Here is a 21,452-nt window from a genome sequence, read left to right on the forward strand (position 1 = left end):
TCAGTCATAGAGCCCATTGCCCTTTATGGTTGTGAGGTCTGGGGTCCGCTCACCAACCAAGACTTCACAAAATGGGACAAACACCAAATTGAGACTCTGCATGCAGAATTCTGCAAAAATATCCTCCATGTACAACGTAGAACACCAAATAATTAATGGAGAGCAGAATTAGGCCGATACCCACTAATGATCAAAATCCAGAAAAGAGACATTAAATTCTACAACCAGCTAAAAGGAAGCGATTCCCAAACCTTCCATAACAAAGCCATCACCTACAGAGGGATGAACCTGGAGAAGAGTCCCCTAGGCAAGCTGGTCCTGGGGCTCTGTTCACAAACACACCCCACAGAGCCCCAGGACAGCAGCACAATTAGACCCAACCAAATCATGAGAAAACAGAAATATAATTACTTGACACATTGGAAAGAATTAACAAAAAAACAGAGCAAACTAGAATGCTATTTGGCCCTAAACAGAGAGTACACAGTGGCAGAATACCTGACCACTGTGACTGACACAAACTTAAGGAAAGCTTTGACTATGTACAGACTTAGTGAGCATAGCCTTGCTATTGAGAAAGGCCGCCGTAGACAGACATGGCTCTCAAGAGAAGACAGGCTATGTGCTCACTGCCCACAAAATGAGGTGGAAACTGAGCTGCACTTCCTAACTTCCTGCCCAATGTATGACCATATTAGAGAGACATATTTCCCTCAGATTACACAGATCCACAAAGAATTCGAAAACAAATCCAATTTTGATAAACTCCCATATCTACTGGGTGAAATTTCACAGTGTGCCATCACAGCAGCAATATTTGTGACCTGTTGCCACAAGAAAAGGGCAACCAGTGAAGAACAAACATCACTGTAAATACAACCCATATTCATGTTTATTTATTTTCCCTTGTGTACTTTAACCATTTGTACATTGTTACAACACTGTGTATATATATATATATATATATATATGTATAATGTGACATTTATAATATCTTTATTGTTTTGAAACTTCTGTATGTATAATGTTTACTGTTAGAGAGAGAGGGGGGGATAGAGGGGTGGAGTGAGAGAGAGATGCATATCAAGAGACCAAGTCAGTAAGGTTCCAAGCGAGAGTCCTGAAAAGTGAATGATCAAGAAAACCGATAGAATGAATGAGAGAGAACGAGGGAGGAGAGATTTTGCAGTCATACATATTCCCACTTCGGTGTGCTTCTGTGCTGACCTGTTGTGGTGTGTGTGTGTGTGTGTGTGTGTGTGTGTGTGTGTGTGTGTGTGTGTGTGTGTGTGTGTGTGTGTGTGTGAGTGCAGTGTGACCGAGCTCTGGCTATTGCTGCGGCAGCACTGACACCAGGCCTTTCTCTCTGCCTCGCTGCACTACCCATTGTCCCACCGGCTTTGGGAGAAAGACAAAAATGCTAGCCAGAGGAAACCAATAGAGAATCGCTTGCGTTGTCGATTCTGGAAAAGAAACAGCCTCCTGGTCCTCGTCTGTGGGCATTATTTGTCACCAAGTTTGACCTCCCTTTAACTCCATACTGTGTTAAGCTCTTAACCTCTGGCTCTGGCCATGAAAGAGTTAAGTAATATTTAATGAGGGGTGGCGTTGTACCTAACTCAGTTAGAAAATGGTCATTGGTAATTAATGGTAATTCAATTGATTGTGAAGAGAAGTTAACCAAGAGCAAAATATAGGGATTAAAAGGTGTATTTAAAGTGAATATGTTACCCTTAGATATCTATAACTTTAAAGGTCAAAATGATAGACGACAATAATGAATAAATAGCAATAGGGATCTACATGGACTATGCAGTGTCCTGATTCAAATCCACCTTTAGATCCTTGTTTAAACTTCACACAGCATGTTGACCCAATGTCTTTAAAACACCATAACAATAAGAAGTACCTTGCATTATGTCAAGTATACTGTACAATCACTATGTCTACGCAACGTAATGGAGGAAGAATGGATGCTCAATAACATGTTCCACAGTGTTTCACATGAAAATAAAAGGTTTCCCTATTTAAAATACAAATCTCCTCGAAAGCTTCTGAATATCACGTACCGATCCAGTTTGTTCTTCATTTCACGTGTCTCATAGTAGGTTACAATACTAGGTTTGAACAGGAAACCCTCTTCTCTCATCCCTATGCATTTATTGTACATTATTCCTGGCATGATGATCTGTACCTGAATGGAAGAGTAGGGCCTGAGCGCTCTCAGAGGACTGTGGAGAGTGGACCTGTGCCATTGTACTCTGGTAATGACCTGCTTTTCTCTGGCCGCCATGGGCTTATTTGTTTATCCCCCCCGTTCTCAAGGCTGCTGCCACAGCGGTGTGAGGATAATGGAGGAGTGTTTTTGTTCCGTTCCTGCGTTGGGGGAATATAATCTAGTGTAAACAGTAGCATGTCTCCCAGGTTGAGAGAGGATGAATGGAGTGGTGTGGTTGATATTGACAGAGAGAGGAGCGGTGTGGTTGATATTGACAGAGAGAGGAGTGGTGTGGTTGATATTGACAGAGAGAGGAGTGGTGTGGTTGATATTGACAGAGAGAGGAGACAGAGTGTGGTTGATATTGACAGAGAGAGGAGTGGTGTGGTTGATATTGACAGAGAGAGGAGCAGAGAGAGGAGCGGTGTGGTTGATATTGACAGAGAGAGGAGTGGTGTGGTTGATATTGACAGAGAGAGGAGCGGTGTGGTTGATATTGACAGAGAGAGGAGCGGTGTGGTTGATATTGACAGAGAGACAGAGAGAGTGGTGTGGTTGATATTGACAGAGAGAGGAGCGGTGTTGATATTGACAGAGAGAGGAGTGGTTGGTTGATATTGACAGAGAGAGGAGACAGAGAGAGGAGCGGTGGGTTGATATTGACAGAGAGAGGAGCGGTGTGGTTGATATTGACAGAGAGAGGAGCGGTGTGGTTGATATTGACAGAGAGAGGAGTGGTGTGGTTGATATTGACAGAGAGAGGAGCGGTGTGGTTGATATTGACAGAGAGAGGAGTGGTGTGGTTGATATTGACAGAGAGAGGAGCGGTGTGGTTGATATTGACAGAGAGAGGAGTGGTGTGGTTGATATTGACAGAGAGAGGAGCGGTGTGGTTGATATTGACAGAGAGAGGAGCGGTGTGGTTGATATTGACAGAGAGAGGAGCGGTGTGAGGCTAGAAATAGAGGAAGGCGGAAGAGGAGAGGATGAAAGTGGAGAGAGAGAGAGAGAGAGAGAGAGAGAGAGAGAGAGAGAGAGAGAGATGCAAATAGAGAGGGAGAAGGAGAGCGAGAGAGAGGAAAAGCAGGGAGGAAAAGTGAACAGGGGGCAGGTCGTAGATTACACCCCAAATTAAACCAGGCCAACCCTTTCATTTGGAGTGGCTCTTCCCTTGTGTGTGTCAGTGTGCGCTCAATGAAACATGATACACATCCACAGAGAAATGAAATCACATATTGTCCCAGTCAGCTATTATACAATGCATTATGTCACCAAAACAAATCATTTATCTTCCTCTTAGCCAAAGTAGAAAACACTTTACAGATGAATTTATACTTATGTCACTCCATAGTGCGTAATAAGGTATGCTATAAGCATTCAAAACAGCCCATGACTTCTAATTACACCATACTAAATGGAAGTATTTCTCCTCATTATGCAATGAGAGAAAATATTTCCCACCCAAAAAGAAAATTGCTGCTTTTCTTCAAATGAAAATGACAAAAGAATACTTTGTCGATTTATGGCGGATTTTTTTTTTATTGGGATTTGTCAAAAAAAAAATATGACAATGATTTTTCCCCACCTCCCTCCTGCTTGCTGCTCTGTGTCTGGCGTGCAGCAATGCACCCTGGGAGAACAAAAAAACAACAAAAGAAACAGACCCAGAGCCCCAGTGATAATGGTTCAACTGGGAGAATAAAGCTCCTCTCTGTTTCCCACATGCCATCCAGCTCCCAGCGTCCGCTCTGTTGACACTGGCAGCACAATGAGCACTATAGTCCCCTCCAATACATCTTTTATAGGAGCATTCTGGCCCCTGAATGTATGACCGGAGTTGCCCTGTCTGTATAAGCCATGTGAATATTGGCCAAGACTGCCTCTGCTTTGTTCAGCATTATTCCCCATTATTCCCCACCATAGATATCAACACTTTGGAAGTCATTTTAAAAAGGGGGCGAATCAAAATAGTGGCACTTTAAGGCTTTTTGTTTCTCTTCTACACACACGCCCTTGTACTGCATTCTCTCCCCCCACCCACCCATGGATCATTCAGCTCCAGACACCTCTATTATTCAGACAAATTAAATGAACCACTCTACCAGGCTAAGAGGATCCACCGGTGGCCAGGAGCAGGCTAGTGTGGAGGAGCAGACAGCCAGGGGCAGGCTAGTGTGGAGGAGCAGACAGCCAGGGGCAGGCTAGTGTGGAGGAGCAGACAGCCAGGAGCAGACAGCCAGGGGCAGGCTAGTGTGGAGGAGCAGACAGCCAGGGGCAGGCTAGTGTGGAGGAGCAGACAGCCAGGAGCAGACAGCCAGGGGCAGGCTAGTGTGGAGGAGCAGAGAGCCAGGGGCAGGCTAGTGTGGAGGAGCAGACAGCCAGGGGCAGGCTAGTGTGGAGGAGCAGACAGCCAGGAGCAGACAGCCAGGGGCAGGCTAGTGTGGAGGAGCAGAGAGCCAGGGGCAGGCTAGTGTGGAGGAGCAAAGCAGAGAGCCAGGATCAGGCTAGTGTGGAGGAGCAGAGAGCCAGGGGCAGGCTAGTGTGGAGGAGCAGAGAGCCAGGGGCAGGCTAGTGTGGAGGAGCAGAGAGCCAGGGGCAGGCTAGTGTGGAGGAGCAGACAGCCAGGAGCAGACAGCCAGGGGCAGGCTAGTGTGGAGGAGCAGAGAGCCAGGGGCAGGCTAGTGTGGAGGAGCAGAGAGCCAGGGGAAGGCTAGTGTGGAGGAGCAGAGAGCCAGGGGCAGGCTAGTCTGGAGGAGCAGAGCAGAGAGCCAGGGGCAGGCTAGTCTGGAGGAGCAGAGCAGAGAGCCAGGGGCAGGCTAGTGTGGAGGGGCAGAGAGCCAGGGGCAGGCTAGTGTGGAGGAGCAGAGCAGAGAGCCAGGATCAGGCTAGTGTGGAGGAGCAGAGCAGAGAGCCAGAGGCAGGCTAGTGTGGAGGAGCAGAACAGAGAGCCAGGGGCAGGCTAGTGTGGAGGAGCAGAGCAGAGAGCCAGAGGCAGGCTAGTGTGGACGAGCAGAACAGAGAGCCAGGGGCAGGCTAGTGTGGAGGAGCAGAGAGCCAGGCAGGTTAGGGAAGCAGGGAATTAGATTCAGGCAACTAGGCAAGCAGGCAGGCATGGAAGGCTGGGGAGACGAGTTAGCGAGGCAGGCAGGCATGGAAGGCTGTGGAGAAGAGTTAGCGAGGCAGGCAGGCATGGAAGGCTGGCGACAAGAGCCAGCGAGGCAGGCAGGTGGAGACGGGAGAGCAGGTATGCAGGGACGAGAACCAGGTGAGCAGGGTTGGGCGGGCAGGCAGGCAGACAGGCAGGCAGGCAAGCACTCTGAGGAGAGGGAGGCAGGTAAGGACGCAGGTAGGCAGATGGGAGAAATAAGGAAAGGCAGGCTGGCTCCCATTCCATAGCCCCCTGGCCAGCTGTCTCCAGGGTTACTGGGAAGAAGTGATGGACGACCAGAAAGTACCTGGAAGTACCTGAATGAAGACAAGGAGCGGATGTCACACTCCTCCTCTTCTCCCTCATTTCCTGGGCACCATGGAAATGACCCCCCCTCCGCCTAAAGTGCAGCAGGTATATGTTTTTTCTTTCCTCTGGGGGGAGGGGCGGGGGGTAATTTGGAGTGTGTCGGATGAGCAGGGAGAGTGTGACAAGGTCTTGACGTGTCTTGACAGGTTTGGTTAAGAGAGACTGTGTCTTCAAAGTTAATCAAGTGATCTCTGACACTGGATTGGATGCTGCTGTAGACCTTCTGGATTAGGTGCTGCTGTAGACCTTCTGGATTAGGTGCTGCTGTAGACCTTCTGGATTAGGTGCTGCTGTAGACCTTCTGGATTAGGTGCTGCTGTAGACCTTCTGGATTAGGTGCTGCTGTAGTCCTTCTGGATTAGGTGCTGCTGTAGACCTTCTGGATTAGGTGCTGCTGTAGACCTTCTGGATTAGGTGCTGCTGTAGACCTTCTGGATTAGGTGCTGTTGTAGACCTTCTGGATTAGGTGCTGCTGTAGACCTTCTGGATTGTGTGCTGCTGTAGACCTTCTGGATTAGGTGCTGCTGTAGACCTTCTGGATTAGGTGCTGCTGTAGACCTTCTGGATTAGGTGCTGTTGTAGACCTTCTGGATTAGGTGCTGTTGTAGACCTTCTGGATTAGGTGCTGCTGTAGACCTTCTGGATTAGGTGCTGCTGTAGACCTTCTGGATTAGGTGCTGTTGTAGACCTTCTGGATTAGGTGCTGCTGTAGTCCTTCTGGATTAGGAAAAGTGCATGCTTTCAACAAGGAGGAATGACTCCTTTCTACCGGTCTATATGTCTGTGATTGTTAACGGTATTTTATTAATATCTCTGTAAATATTCCTTCTCTGTAATATTTCTATGGGTAAATCACAAACCCATAACCTACTACATTCTTATAGCCGCTCTGTGTTAGTGCAGTCTTCGTGTTCGCAGTATTTATTGCCATTTGATTTGTAATGATTCAAAGAAAGAGAACTGTTTCAATTCTGAGTGATTTCTTGCATGAAGTGGCTGCTAGGAGCCAACTAGGATTTGATTGAAAATTAAACAAATTATAAAATATGTATACAATGATTTAATCAATCTTGTATTTTATGAAAATAGGTATTGGTTTACTGAAACTAACTATATTATTATAAGCATATCTAAGAGTCTCTTGTTCTTCCGTTTTGCTTCAATAATAAATACTCTACTTACTGTTACTTCAGTCTATTCTTTTCAAAAGATGCATTTTGATCATCTGGATAAAAAAAGAACCTAAAGATGAATCAGGGCATATCTTGATTTCCAAATGAGTTTAAAGGTCACATTATGAGAATGGCAAGCAGAGGGCATGCTTTCATCCTCCCCGGCTTCTGAAGGCATCTTAGAGGCAGTAAGGGCCGCTCATGAACAAAGAAAGGAGTGCAGAGAGAAAGAAAGGAGTTGTGAGGATGGGAAGGAAAGGGCAGGTGTAAAAGAAGGAGCTTTGAAACCAGCAGGTCTTGGCTGGAAGGATGACCTCATTTAGAATGCTGGAAGGATGACCTCATTTAGAATGCTGGAAGGATGACCTCATTTAGAATGAGAGGAGTCTGGAGTGGCGATAGCAAGAGAGCCACCCAGCTGGGCCTGCTCAGCGAGCTCCGCTCTGAGGCCCACCACAGGGAACACCATGAAAATACACACACACACGCAAGCACACATACACCAGTCCCCTGCAACCTCACTCCCCAGCCTCCCAGGCCCTTTATTTACCCAAAGGAAAGGGCCCACAGCGGCCGCCACACAGACGGGGGGGCTGGGACTTCAAATCCACTCCAACACGATGGAGTGAAGGGGAGAGGAGGAATGGAGGAGGGCAAAAAGAAATAAATAAATGAAAGGTGAGTTTGGGTCCCTAATTTGGCCCAGGGGATATAGGGAGAGAGGGAGAGGTGCCCAGGTCCAATATTTAGGCTGGGGGACAGGGTTAGACACAGAGCTCCAGCAGAGCCCCAGCCCCCCAGGCCCCAGCCCCCCAGGCCCCCCAGGAGGAAGCGGAGATCAGGGGGAAACGCAGCTTTTTATTTGTGTTGTTACCGCGTCAGATCCAATTTGCAGCTCAGTCAGGAGGGGGTTAAATGAGATTACCAGCTTTGGACACTGTCACCAGACTCTGCTGTCACTGCTGTTGCTAGCTGCTGGCCATGCTAAATGACTATTTAATAGTCAGCTGTTTTAGCTCTTTTGAGATAGCCAGGCTGGCAGAAGGGCTGGAAAAAGCACTATTCAGCAACAGTTTGGAATTGGGGGATTTTGTTTGAATTCTACTACTTTTCACTTTTTTGTAACCTGTTTTATGTCTCAAATGAATAAGGATAGTTCAAATAGACAATCATTGGCCTTGGTTGAGTGAACAGACATTTTCTCAATCCCATTTAATGTGTGGGTTTAAATGGCAGCACTGTTGATACCCCTGACGTATTTACCCTTGTGGGTAGTGAGTAGTATGTTCACTTTCTCCCAGTGTCCATTGAGATTCTAAATCTCACACCAATTTTGCTGTATTCTTTGACTCTGTAGTTACCGTAGGTTTGAGGTATATAGGTGGGATTGTGATAGCATGGTTTGGGGAGGAGGTGGCTGTGGTTGGGGAGACATGGGTAGAGGGGGAAAGGGGGCAGTGGGATTGACATAAATCCTGTCGGTGGTGTATCATCGCTCATAATCCTTTCATGCTCCATTAATCCCTCTTCGCCAGGGTCGCCTTCGCCAGGGCCCTCCTCCTAATAACCATAATCTCATTACACAACAAATCAAAACTTTCCTATTTATCTGCAGATTTCAAATGAAACTAATAAGGCTTTACCCATACAGTCCTCTGTCCCCCTGTTACCACCACCACCACCACCCCTCCGCCCCCCCCAAAACCCTAATCATATTTCTGCCTATCTAAAAGCAATCAGTGATTGTGTTAGCTACGGAGTACGGAGCGCTACTGACAATACCAGGGGAAAGGAAAGAGCCCAGCTGGACTAATTAAATTAAATGCTAGGCTGCCAGAGCTTCGTCGCTCCTATCGCTAGCTCTCCCTCTCAGTCTCTCTCTCTCTCTCTCTAGCTTGTAGCTCGTACCGTGCGGGCCTGGTGAGAAGGGGTGCAGAATTAATAAGCATTACGGTGCGATGCGGGAGATGATATCATAATGGAAGCAGAGCTTTGATGTGAAGAGTCCCTCATTGAAATTCAATGTACCATAATGTACCATAGTGACAGATGCCGTGGAGATGTGTGGTAGCCGCTGGGCCAACCAGAGAGAGGCCTTTGGAGTATCTGTCTCTGGTTGGGGGTTTTGCTTTTAATGTGTGCGTGAATGGGCACAGGTGTGGTAGCACAGGCAGTGTTGAGTTGTTGGTTTGGGTTTGTGTTTCTGGACACAGGTCTGGTTGGTAAGACAGGCAGTGTTGAGTTGTTGGTTTGGGTTTGTGCTTCTGGACACAGGTCTGGTTGGTAAGACAGGTAGTGTTGTTGGTTTGGGTTTGTGTTTCTGGACACAGGTCTGGTTGTTGAGTTGTTGGTTTGGGTTTGTGCTTCTGGAACAGAAGACAGGTAGTGTTGTTGGTTTGGGTTTGTGTTTCTGGACACAGGTCTGGTTGGTAAGACAGGTAGTGTTGTTGGTTTGGGTTTGTGCTTCTGGACACAGGTCTGGTTGGTAAGACAGGTAGTGTTGTTGGTTTGGGTTTGTGTTTCTGGACACAGGTCTGGTTGGTAAGACAGGTAGTGTTGTTGGTTTGGGTTTGTGTTTCTGGACACAGGTCTGGTTGGTAAGACAGGTAGTGTTGTTGGTTTGGGTTTGTGTTTCTGGACACAGGTCTGGTTGGTAAGACAGGCAGTGTTGTTGGTTTGGGTTTGTGTTTCTGGACACAGGTCTGGTTGGTAAGACAGGTAGTGTTGTTGGTTTGGGTTTAGGTTTGTGTTTCTGGACACAGGTCTGGTTGGTAAGACAGGTAGTGTTGACTGGCGATGAGAGCGATTCACACTCAACTTTGAGATGTCTGTGGTGCTCCTTAAGTTAAGATAAGTCTGGCGACGATTTTCAACTGGGAATGGCACTGCAGTCAGGGAGTAAACATCACTTTCCTATAGCAGTTACAGTTGCGTTTCTCACGACAGACATATTCATACTGTGTTTTCCAAGACATATATCCATATATAATGACTTAAATATATTTTCTCCGAAACTGGGCCTTCTGGCAATTTATCCTGAGACGACTCTGAGAAATCCGACCGTACATGTTCCCCATTTTTTCTCTCACACTCCCGCTGAGAGCGAACCGAACCGCCGAGCAGTGGTCGGACTAATAGATGCCGCAAAAGTGCATTAGCTAATAAGCATGTAAGCAGCAAAGTGGTTAACAGGGATACTTTCTCTCTCTCCCCTCCAGACTGGCACATAGCAACCATTATGCCTTCTCTCTCTGAGTGCAAAGAGCTTTTAATATAGCCTCTGACCCAGGGTGACAAGACGCCGACAGAAAGACTCTCGGTCCTAGTTTGGGGCTTCGTTCTCTGCCCATTATGGTCGCGGCCTATTACTTGAGTAATGAGTGACATGAGGTCTAATTATAAATGTGCTTGGAGATGCTGGGTTATTAAATGTAAAGAGCTAGCTGGCAGTGCCATTAACAGGGCTCCGCTAAGTGATGTCTGTGAACTGCTAAAAAGCCCTCACATTCATTACATATCAATCAAAGAAGGTGTAGTGATTAATTGATGAACGACTGAGACAATACTTAATAGCCCCTCAAAAAGCACTTCTGTAACAACATTAGAAAATTAGTAAAAATTGGAGGGGAAAATGAATATTCTGTAGGGGAGTATGGGGAAAGATTAGCTATTTTTTACATTCAGCATCACTCTATCAAGGGAAATATAGTATTCTTTCTAACAAAGATATCTACATATATTTCAGGTTGTTGTGTCCCTGGAAATAATCAGAATTCATGTAAAAATGTCTTGGCAAAACTTAATCCGGGTATAGGGTAAGGTGAGCCGCCATGGGGTAAGTGGGTGATGATGTCCTGTGACAGTGGGTGATGGTGCTGGTAGGTCAACGTTTAATTCATGGAATGGGGATGAGGTATATTGTATATCTTAAATGTATGCCTACATTCTCAGATAGATCTCTCTGTTCAATATCACTTATCCTTTCCATTTTGTGGCCAGTTGTCTGGGACATGGGGTGTTGTTTCCATCTGCCAATTCACAGGCAAGTTCTCTACATCTGAGGCTACTAAGCCCATGAAACTGGTCCGCAAAATTCTTGCTATGTTTAGGCAAGCTCAGACTCCATGTCATCAGATAGGGCCGTGTGTGCCTCTGCTACTCTAGTGTAGCCTCTCTTTCACACAGGCAGATGTTCATTGGATTTTTTTTGTCAATGCAACTCTTCACTGTCATTCAGTCTATGTGTTCATCCCTTGCAGCTGCTCAAACTGACTTTTTCTTCCCTTCTCTCAATTCCTTGGCTGCTCTCTGAAGAACCTCAAGGGGGCTAGACCCTTGCTTGTTTTACTTTTGTATACACATATGCATGACACGTTGCAAAAATACTATGCATATTATGCATAAAGCTGACCAAATATAATCCTGATTTGTGCTGGTACGGTGGCCATTGGCTCAAACAATTTGACTATATTAGCCCACACAGCTACAAGGATGCACATTCATTCTAGGTTTAGGACCTCATATTATAGCTTATAGAGACCCCAACTGATGTATAAAACTATCTTAAAACTATCTACTTTGGTTTAGATACAAAAGTCATGAAACCTATAACACAAGAAATTAATTTGACTTTGTCAAAATTAGTTGTTGGACCTAACTTGCTTATGACTTTTTCCATGTAGGTACTTCCTTCATAGACCCCATTACATGATGACCTCTTCCTAAACATTTGGTCACATGATTCATTTTGTGTATGGTTTCCTGGAAACAAGGGGTGCCTCAACTAACCCTTTGGCTCAACTTACCCCACTCTCCCTAGCATATCTGTACTAAATCTCTCTGTGCATTCTGAAGGTATGGTGTCAGATTATTATAGAAAGAACACCTGAAGCTCCTTTTGAAGGATGGATCTTTCTGAACTCTCAGGGTACGTCTATGGTATTAATGGACGACTGTCAAATAACAGCTCATGAATAAATATACATTTTAAAAGGACTAGTGGCCATACTATAGTACCCTTAAACTCAACTCTGGACCTCGAAGCCAGTTCCCCTGCATTTTTTAATTGTTCCACTCTAATTAGGGATTTAGACCTGGGACACCAGGTGTGTGCAATTAAGGATCAGGTAGAACAGAAAACCAGCAGGCTCTCGACCTCGTAGGGTCAGAGTTGAGTACCCCTGCTATAGTACAATATCTATTTAGTAATTCAGTTATATTATATGAAACCCTTAGGTGAAAATTGTACGGTGTATTGGTTGCAAAACAGGTTGAGTTGGAAATCCAGTATATATCGGTATATTCCGTGTATATACTGTATTAATATACTGGTGTACTTAAACAGTATATAAACAAGACCTTCAGTTACATAGATGACATGATCTATCTATCTATCTATCTAAACAATTCAAAAGCCATAGAATGACATTGACCTTATTGTAAATTGAGTTCAATAAACAAGGACAGAAAGCTCAACATGAAGAACGAAGCACTGGGATTTTCTTTTTGTCATGAAAAATGTTTTCAGATACATTGCGTGCACTTTGACGGTACATGGAGAGTTGACCTTGAGTCAGGAAGAGAACATCTTCTGTTCTGTTTTGGTGGACCGTACTAGATTCAGGAGCCACTGTTGCAGTGGTTAAACACAGTTTTTGGGATGTGCTTTGTTAAACTTTTTTCTCTTATTTTCACAGCTAACTTTTTCATGAATGGACCAGATCACTTTGAGTTCAATTCACACTCAGAATTTGCCACAGTCACATTCAGTTGCTACAACACTATGTAGTGACTTTTTAAGGTCCTTGTCCAAGAACAGGTGTGGAACCAGTCAAGTGTTGATCTGTTCAGATTACTATGTGCTGCAAAGTGCATGGATTCTTCGTTACCAAAGTACTACAGACAGACAGACAGACAGACAGACAGACAGACAGACAGACAGACAGACAGACAGACAGACAGACAGACAGACAGACAGACAGACAGACAGACAGACAGACAGACAGACAGACAGACAGACAGTGAACCTGATGCATATGAGCTTTGGCAGTATTTCAAAATTCATATTCCACAATATTTGTGCTTTCGGAAAGCTTTCAGACCACTTTTTCCACATTTTGTTATGTTGTTGTTATGTTACAGCCTTATTGTAACGGTGGTCGGTGGAAGAAGGTGAGGACCAAAGCGCAGCGTGGTACTTGTTCATGTTATTTATTTAAACAGAACACTTTCAAACAAAGAAACAAACAGCTCCGTCACACTAACCAGAAAATATAATCACCCACAAATCAAGGGTGAAAACAGGCTGCCTAAGTATGGTTCTCAATCAGGGACAACGATTGACAGCTGCCTCTGATTGAGAACCATACCAGGCCAAACACAGAAATACCAAATCATAGAAAAAAGAACATAGACTGACCACCCAACTCACGCCCTGACCGTACTAAAACAAAGACATCACAAAGGAACTAAGGTCAGAACGTGACACTTATTCTAAAATGTATTAACTTATATTTTTTCCTCATCAATCTACATACAATGGCCCATAACGACAAAGCAAAGTTTCTAGAAATTTTGCAAATGTATAAAAAAATAAAAAAAACTGAAATACCTTACTTACAGAAGTATTCAGACCCTTTGCTATGAGACTCGAAATTGAGCTCAGGAGTATCCTGTTTCCATTAAGCATCCATGAGATGTTTCTACAACTTGATTGGAGTCCACCTGTGGTAAATTCAATTGATTGGACATGATTTGGAAAGGCACACACCTGTCTATATAAGGACCCACAGTTGACAGTACATGTCAGAGCAAAAACCAAGCCATGAGGTCGAAGGAATTGTCCATAGAGTTCCGAGACAGGATTGTGTTGAGGCACAGATCTGAGGAAGGGTTCCAAAGCATTTCTGCAGCATTGAAGGTCCCCAAGAACACAGCGGCCCAATCATTCTTAAATAGAAGAAATTTGGAACCACCAAGACTATCCTAGAGCCAAACTGGGCAATCGGGGGAGAAGGGCCTTGGTCAGGGAGGTTACCAAGAACCCTATTTGTCACTTTTACAGAGCTCAAGAGTTCCTCTGTGGAGATGGGAGAACCTTCCAGAAGGACAAACATCTTTGCAGCACTCCACCAATCAGGCCTTTATGGTAGAGTGGACAGACGGAAGCCACTCCTCAGTAAAAGGCACATGATAGTCCGCTTGGAGTTTGCCAATAGGCACCTAAAAGACTCAGACCATAAGAAACAAGATTCTCTGGTGTGATGAAACCAGGATTGAACTCTTTGGCCTGAATGCCAAGCACCACGTCCGGAGGAAACCTGGCACCATCCCTACGGTAAAGCATGGTGGTGGAAGAATCATGCTGTGGATGTTTTTTCAGAGGCTGGGACTGGGAGACTAATCAGGATCAAGGGAAAGAAGAACGGAGCAAAGTGCAGAGATATCGTTGATGAAAACCTGCTCAGACTGGGGTGAAGGTTCATCTTCCAACAGGACTACGACCCTAAGCACACAGCCAAGGCAACACAGGAGTGGCTTCGGGACAAGTCTCTGAATGACCTTGAGTGTCCCAGCCAGAGCCTGGACTTGAAGCCGATCAAACATCTTTGGAGAGACTTGAAAATGTAAAATAGCTGTGCAGCAACACTCCCCATCCAACCTGACAGAGCTTGAGAGGATCTGCAGAGAAGAATGGGAGAAACTCCCCAAATACAGTTGTGCCAAGCTTGTAGTGTCATACCCAAGAAAAATCGAGGCTGTAATCGCTGCCAAAGGTGCTTCAACAAAGTAATGAGTAAAGGGTCTGAATAGTTATGTAAATACAAAATTTACTTTTTAAATTTGTTACACATTTGCAAAAAAGATAGGTTATTGTGTGTAGATTGATGAGGGGAAAAAACAATTTAATACATTTTAGAATAAGGCCGTAACGTAACAAAATGTTGAAAAAGTTAAGAGGTCTGAATACTTTCCGAATGCACTGTATATGTGTAGTGTAGCTCTATACAGTAACCGAGCACAATAAGAAGGAAACTTCATATTAAGTGTTGGCAAGAATTGAATTAAACCTATAAAACACATGTTAAGATTAGAGAGCCGTGTCCATGACAACAACATGTCTTCTGGCTACGGGCCTACATGTTCTCACTCTCAGCCCTGTCAATGCTCTTAAATCCAGCAGGAGCTGACATCTGCTGCGACAGCAAGCTTACACAAACTGCTCTGCGAAAACGGCCTTTGATGCCATTAGCCCCTGCCGGGCGCTAACATGTTGTTTCTAGGAGCTTCAGCTGATGCTACAACACAGGGGAGAGACAGGGGAGAGAAAGGCTGTGGGCTTAGAGATTCCACTGCTAACAGGGGGGTGAAGCCAGAGAGGCAGAAGAGAGCTGTGAACATCCCCCGTGTGCTTATCTATCCAGGGTGCTTTGATCCTCCAATGAGAGCTGGGGGTGGGGGTGGCTGCTGCTCCATGTTAGGGCTCAATAGGCATCACTCTCGGAACATAGAAATACACTTAATAGAATGGCCCTTCACATTTCTTTAAGTGTCCTGTTGTAGACTTGGAAACATTTCATGAATCCCAGTCTACAACAGGTCTCAGAATCGACTGGATTTCTAGGTGTTCTTCACTTGCACTAACTTCACCATGTTGGGTTAACAGTGAAACATGATGTTGCTAGAGCTGTGTATTTTCTATTTGTTCCGTACTACATATATTGACACCTATTGATAATACCACGGAGAGGAACCTTTAGCAGTAGGTTCAACTGTGGCTTTTTTTCTTTGACCCTAATAGCAGGGGCTGCTCCCCTGTTTGATTTACGGGGCCCTTGAACACCATTTGTTCAATGGCTTTTAGAGGGGGCTCGTGAGGGTTGATGTGTCTGAATATGGTTGGGGACGGAACAGGCCACTCCTGCTTTTACGCGTTTGTCTCCCTCTTTTCTAGATGCCTCCACGCCTGACCCCAAATGCCCTGCCTCTTAGCAACAAAGCAGTAGATAGGCGCTTCATGGGGGACCATTACACTGAGTACTCTGAACAGCGACAACGCAGGCCTTGATCGAGACGGGAAAGTGGAGCGACAGACATAAAAGCAGAACTGTGTGCTTTAGCCTACATGGACCAGCTCTCTGATGAAAATGTATTTCCTCTCAGGGAGTCTAACCTGGCTAAATTAAGATTACATGGAAATATGAGTATTATGATCAATGCTCTTCAGCACGACATTAACGGTACTCAAAGATGTACTCAAACTAAAGACTCATACTGGTACCTGTAAATAGGCCCGGGGGCATGAGAAAAGGCTTTGAAACCAGAGAATGCCAATGTCACCAACTCCGTTGGAGCAGTCCATCCTATAAGTTGTCTAAAAGGAATTGGCCATATTATAAAGTGATGATTCATTCGAATTTCAAATTGTGTCAAGCACAACCTCTCATTGTGCGTAGTCTGAAGTGAAACTATCCCTTCAACATGAGGCATGATGGGTAAAAGGTACTTCAGTGAGTGGACTGTGAGCTCACTGAAGTGCCTTGAAGGCTTGAGATAAACGTCTATTGGTTATATTTCTATATCTCCTGTCTCCTGTGTGAAATGGACAAATGCCATGGGCCTGTGTGGACCAAACAAGGCTAAATTAGGTGAATGAAATAGGACTCTATAAATGTCTATGGATAATGGGATACACATTCAGTCTGCTTCAGTTCAGAATGCGATAGAGACATGTGAGACTTTTAGCCCCCAAGGAAATAGCATATGACTGTCATTTTCACAACGGGACATATTTAAAAACAGATTGCAGTCATGTTAAACCTAACTGCCATCACCTGCCAGGGGTTGTAAATGTCAACAACAAGAAATAAACACTTATCAACAAAGAGGAAACCCTATAGAGGAGAAGGTGGAAGTGTTGATTCATTAACCCACTGAAGACGGTACCAAGAAAACACTTATTGGAGCTCAAGAATGTTAACACTAGAGGCTCCAAGACATTTGTCTCTTGATATTCTCAGAGCATGTAACAATTACATTAATATAAGGTTACTGAAATATCCCTTTGTATTTTTGCAGTTGCCAACCTGAACATTACGGATTATGGATAATCTCCTGTCACAAAATACAGGATGACTGTAACCCATATAGTCTGAGGTTATGTTATGATAATAAAATCGTACAAATTCCCAACAGGGACGAAACAGACGTATAGCCTAACAGTAGAGCTGAATAGGATGAATCGGCTGGTTTCTTACGGTGAAAAGGATGGTGTATACAGTTGGTACTCCGGCTCCCTCGTCGAGCTCCCCAACTCCCAGCTGTCTTCACACCAGTGATTTGTTTTCATTCATCCTTCGGCAGGGAAGGAACCAAGAAGGAAGACACGAAAAGCGATCAGATAGATTTGAATACCCACGGAAATTCACTTTCGAGAGAAACAACTATTTTTAATTGCCCATTAGATATTTCAATGATTGTATTTGCTTCTCGTGTCCTGTCAGTATGGGGTGTGAGTGAATTTGTGTTGGACATGCCAATCAAGGACACTGATGAATAGTTGAATTAGATTTCTTTATTTTTTTGTAAAAAAAAAAAATTAAATATGGGGATATTTTCAAAAATTCTTTAGAGTGAGACTATAGAGCTAGAATTCACATGACTTGGATCCCATTGAAAAGACACCTTTATTTCCTCCAGTCTATTATGTATAATGAGTAATGAAGTAGCCTCATGACAGACAAACCGCCACAAATAATGGCATCATTAGTGTGTGTGTGTGTGTGTGGGGGGGGGGGGGGGGGGGGTCGCGTGAATGTGTACCTTGCTGCTTGGAGTATTATAGTCATAATGGGTGTATAATGTATAAATGTAATAACATACTATAAGTGCCCAGACAGGATAAATTCCAACAATAAAGTTCGTTATAATACCGGTTTAAAATCCATAGAAAACTCGAATAAATAGAAACGTGATCATTTTTTAAATATGGAAAAAAAAAATGTTTAAATACATTTAAAGTTCTAAGAATAGCAAATGTTCTAGCTCTATCCTATATTGTGGGTGTTCATGATGCGCGCTGTGTTGGAGGACGGAATAGAGCAACAGACAGATGTAGGCTAAAACTCGCAACATAGTAGCATGCGCCCCTGTTATCCACATCCGCCCCCACGTGCCAATTATCTTCCCAAAACTCGCTGAGAGGCGACAGAAGCACCTGACAGATGTTGACCGTTTAAAGCCGCGCATTCTCGCGAGTTCAAGAGACACTCCACGTGCACTTTAGGGACGGGATGAAACGGAGAGACGGCACTTTAGCAGCATCGGATGAAGGTTTTGGAACAAGCTCTTGTCAATGGTTAAATACTGACAGAAGAAGAAAAGTATTCAGAAATATGATGAGGATTTTTCCTACTCAGTCTAATTCCAAATGTTGATGCCAAAGACATTTAATTTTTTTAAACAGACTTTGATTTTGGGGAAATACTTGGAAAATACTTTGAAACTGATTTACCAAACGGATGTGTTTTCAGCCCGAACAGCAAAACAAACATTAATTAGCATGACCTTTGCATTTATATTTGAATCGATAAAAAGCACAGAAATCATTAATTGAATCATTATTCAAAAGTGTTGGTAGGCCATAGTAATATGATAACAATAGCGTAATAATAATAGCCATTAATAACACAATAATCATAATAATCATTGGTTATAAAATGCATCTGTATTTTGTATGCTTTATTTTAGTTTTTTGATCGATTGTTCAATGTTTACAGTAACAATAGCAGGAAAGCACATTTAATGGGAAGCACATTTAAGGTGGCAGGCGGTTAAGCGTTGGATCAGCGCAAGGTCGCTGGTTCGAATCCCAGAGCGATTAGGTAAAAAATCTCTAAACGTGCCCTTGAGCAAGGTACTTAACCCTAATTGCTCTGGGTACGAGCGTCTGCTAAATTACTATAAGGTAAATGATTCGTGTAAATATTATTTTAACTATGTCTATGATAGTGTGTACTGACAGCAAGCATCATGTATGGTCGCAGGGTTGGGTCAAATCCGTTTTCAATTCATTCAGGTGAATTCAAATGTAATTCCTGATTCGACCTATTTATTGTCATTGGTAGACATGGAATTGACCGTGTCAAATTGCCTTAGCCGTGGCAGTTGCAAGGAGGCCTGCCTATTCATTGCAACGTATATTTGACATCTCCTTAGATAACATGTAATTTACCCAAGCTTTACAATGCTGAATGTCAGGTTGACACGGGGATGGATAAGCAAATAGTCAGCGAATCGCACCTGAAAAATTGTCACTTTGATAAATCATGAATTTCCTATGTAGACCTGAGCTACATCTAGAATGTAAATATGCAGATACTGCCACTATCAACCGCGTTACAGAATTCGTCAAATTACGAATAATGTTTTGGACCGTATCAGCTTCATTATATAAAGACTCTGCCACTGTGTTTCAAGGGCTTTCATATAAAAATGTGTATTTCGATTTGAGTTTGTATTTCGTTATTTTCCATTATAGGTCTGTATCAGTGAATAAAAAATAAAACATTCATTACTCACTAAATAGCCTGCTTTTTGGTGTGTGTTTGTTGCAGGCCTATAAGTAGCCTGCGTGTGAGAGAGACCACTGAGAGCGAGTGCAGTGCGGTAGCCTACTGTGTGTTTCAGTTCTGCGAGCGCTGTCTTTCAGCACCACGACGCGCGTTCATGGAATGTGCGCACCCGCCGAATTGAGTCTCCAGTAGACGGCGATCAAGCTCTGCCACTATAGATCCGAGCCTTTCTCCTGAAGATGTTCTTTCATACTCGGTGTCAATTGTGACCTTCTCTGTTTAGCAATGATAATTAAAACGTATTGATACAGCAAGGTATTGGCCAATAGGACTCTATACTTGTTTTGCAATCATTCGCCCTTGTGAATTTGTGAATAATTTCTGAATAGCCACTCAAGGCCTGGTTCGAAAAAACTATTTTAGATAATTAATTGTGCATTAATGTTTTACGTTGAATAGGTTATACAATTCACAAGCATATTTTTTTGTGTAAAATATTAGATAACTGGTTGAGTTTCTTTCTGTCATTAATTAATTGATTGATGTGGAATTGGTTTGGTGGACTGCCAACCCTTGAATAGATTGTAGACAGACTTTGCTATGGGGCTATGGAAACACAAAAACAAATGATATAGCCTTAATGAAATTAGCTGAATTTGAATCGACATAATCCACAATTACAATGTACATTTACTTTTAATCCGCCTGTCTGCATATTTGAAGACATGTCATATGAGGATGCAGTGAGATACCGGATGGGTTGGACAACACTCTTCTCATTAATTATCTTTAAAATAAAAAGTATACTTAAAAACTGTAAATAACCAATCCTCCATCTTTAAGACAATGGGAAAATAATAATATGCTTCATTATCTAAATATTGAAAGAGCGTGGGCGACGGAGATGAACAAAATGGTGCAATTTGAGGACATGTGGCAGAGAGTAGTGCAGGCACAGAAAATAGGGTTGAGAACAAACAGGTGGGTATGAGCAGGTGTGATGTCGTTGAGGTTTGTGTGTATTTTGTATGTACATGCTTTGTATTGTAAAAATAAAATTAAAACTATTTTAAAAATAAATTCGCATAATAAAAAATATCTCTGAAATGTAAAGTGACGGCGGCGTAGAAGTGACGGCGTAGAAGTGACGGCGTAGTTTGAAGTCTTGTTTTGTTTATTGAAGCTATTTGTTAGGTAAAACCATGAGGCAGGTCACTCAGAATTGTATGTTGCAATTTATCTTTATTTACCCTGCTTGGCCTATAAACGCCCAGAGATTGCAGGGGGAGAAATGTCTCCCACAGAATAGTACATCCAGGAGAAATACTATATTGCTTTCTCTCATCATGGGTAACTCCCATGTGGTTCTAGCACAATGTCAATTGTAGCAATCCCCCCTCCACCGCTTTTAGACAAAAGGGTTTGGCTGGCACGTGCTCTGGGCGTCAGTCACCTGTTTCTTAGCAACCGGCACAACAGGAAAACACCTGTGGCTCCAAATAGGCTGTTGATAATGGGACTAGGCCTATCTTTTCTCTTATTTGCAGATACCCCAAGCAAATTATCACAGAGAAATCCAAATGAAACCACATTTAGATGTTGTGTTGATTTCTCCAAGAAGGGGTTGTGTTTATTTTTGTATCTTCTCGTGTTTTATTGTGCCTTTTTCATGTCCTGAGTTTTTATGGGCTATGGGAATTATCCTATTTCATTTCAATATTGTGCTGATTCCAAAATGATTAGAATTGCTTTAAAACAACATCTTTCAATAGAACGAGTTCAATATTATTTCCATGTCATGAATATAGATAGACAGGCTACCAATTATAATTATGTAATCAACTGGCTATGAAATGCATATGTAGACCTAGCCTACATTCATTTTTGTATAACCAATCAATGCTATTCTCGAAATATGCTTTGTTTTGGAAAGGGGGGTCACACTGTAGACCGCGCGCATCTGTTTGGGGGAA

Source organism: Oncorhynchus nerka, linkage group LG5 (assembly GCF_034236695.1).
Source record: "Oncorhynchus nerka isolate Pitt River linkage group LG5, Oner_Uvic_2.0, whole genome shotgun sequence".
Lineage (NCBI taxonomy): Eukaryota > Metazoa > Chordata > Actinopteri > Salmoniformes > Salmonidae > Oncorhynchus > Oncorhynchus nerka.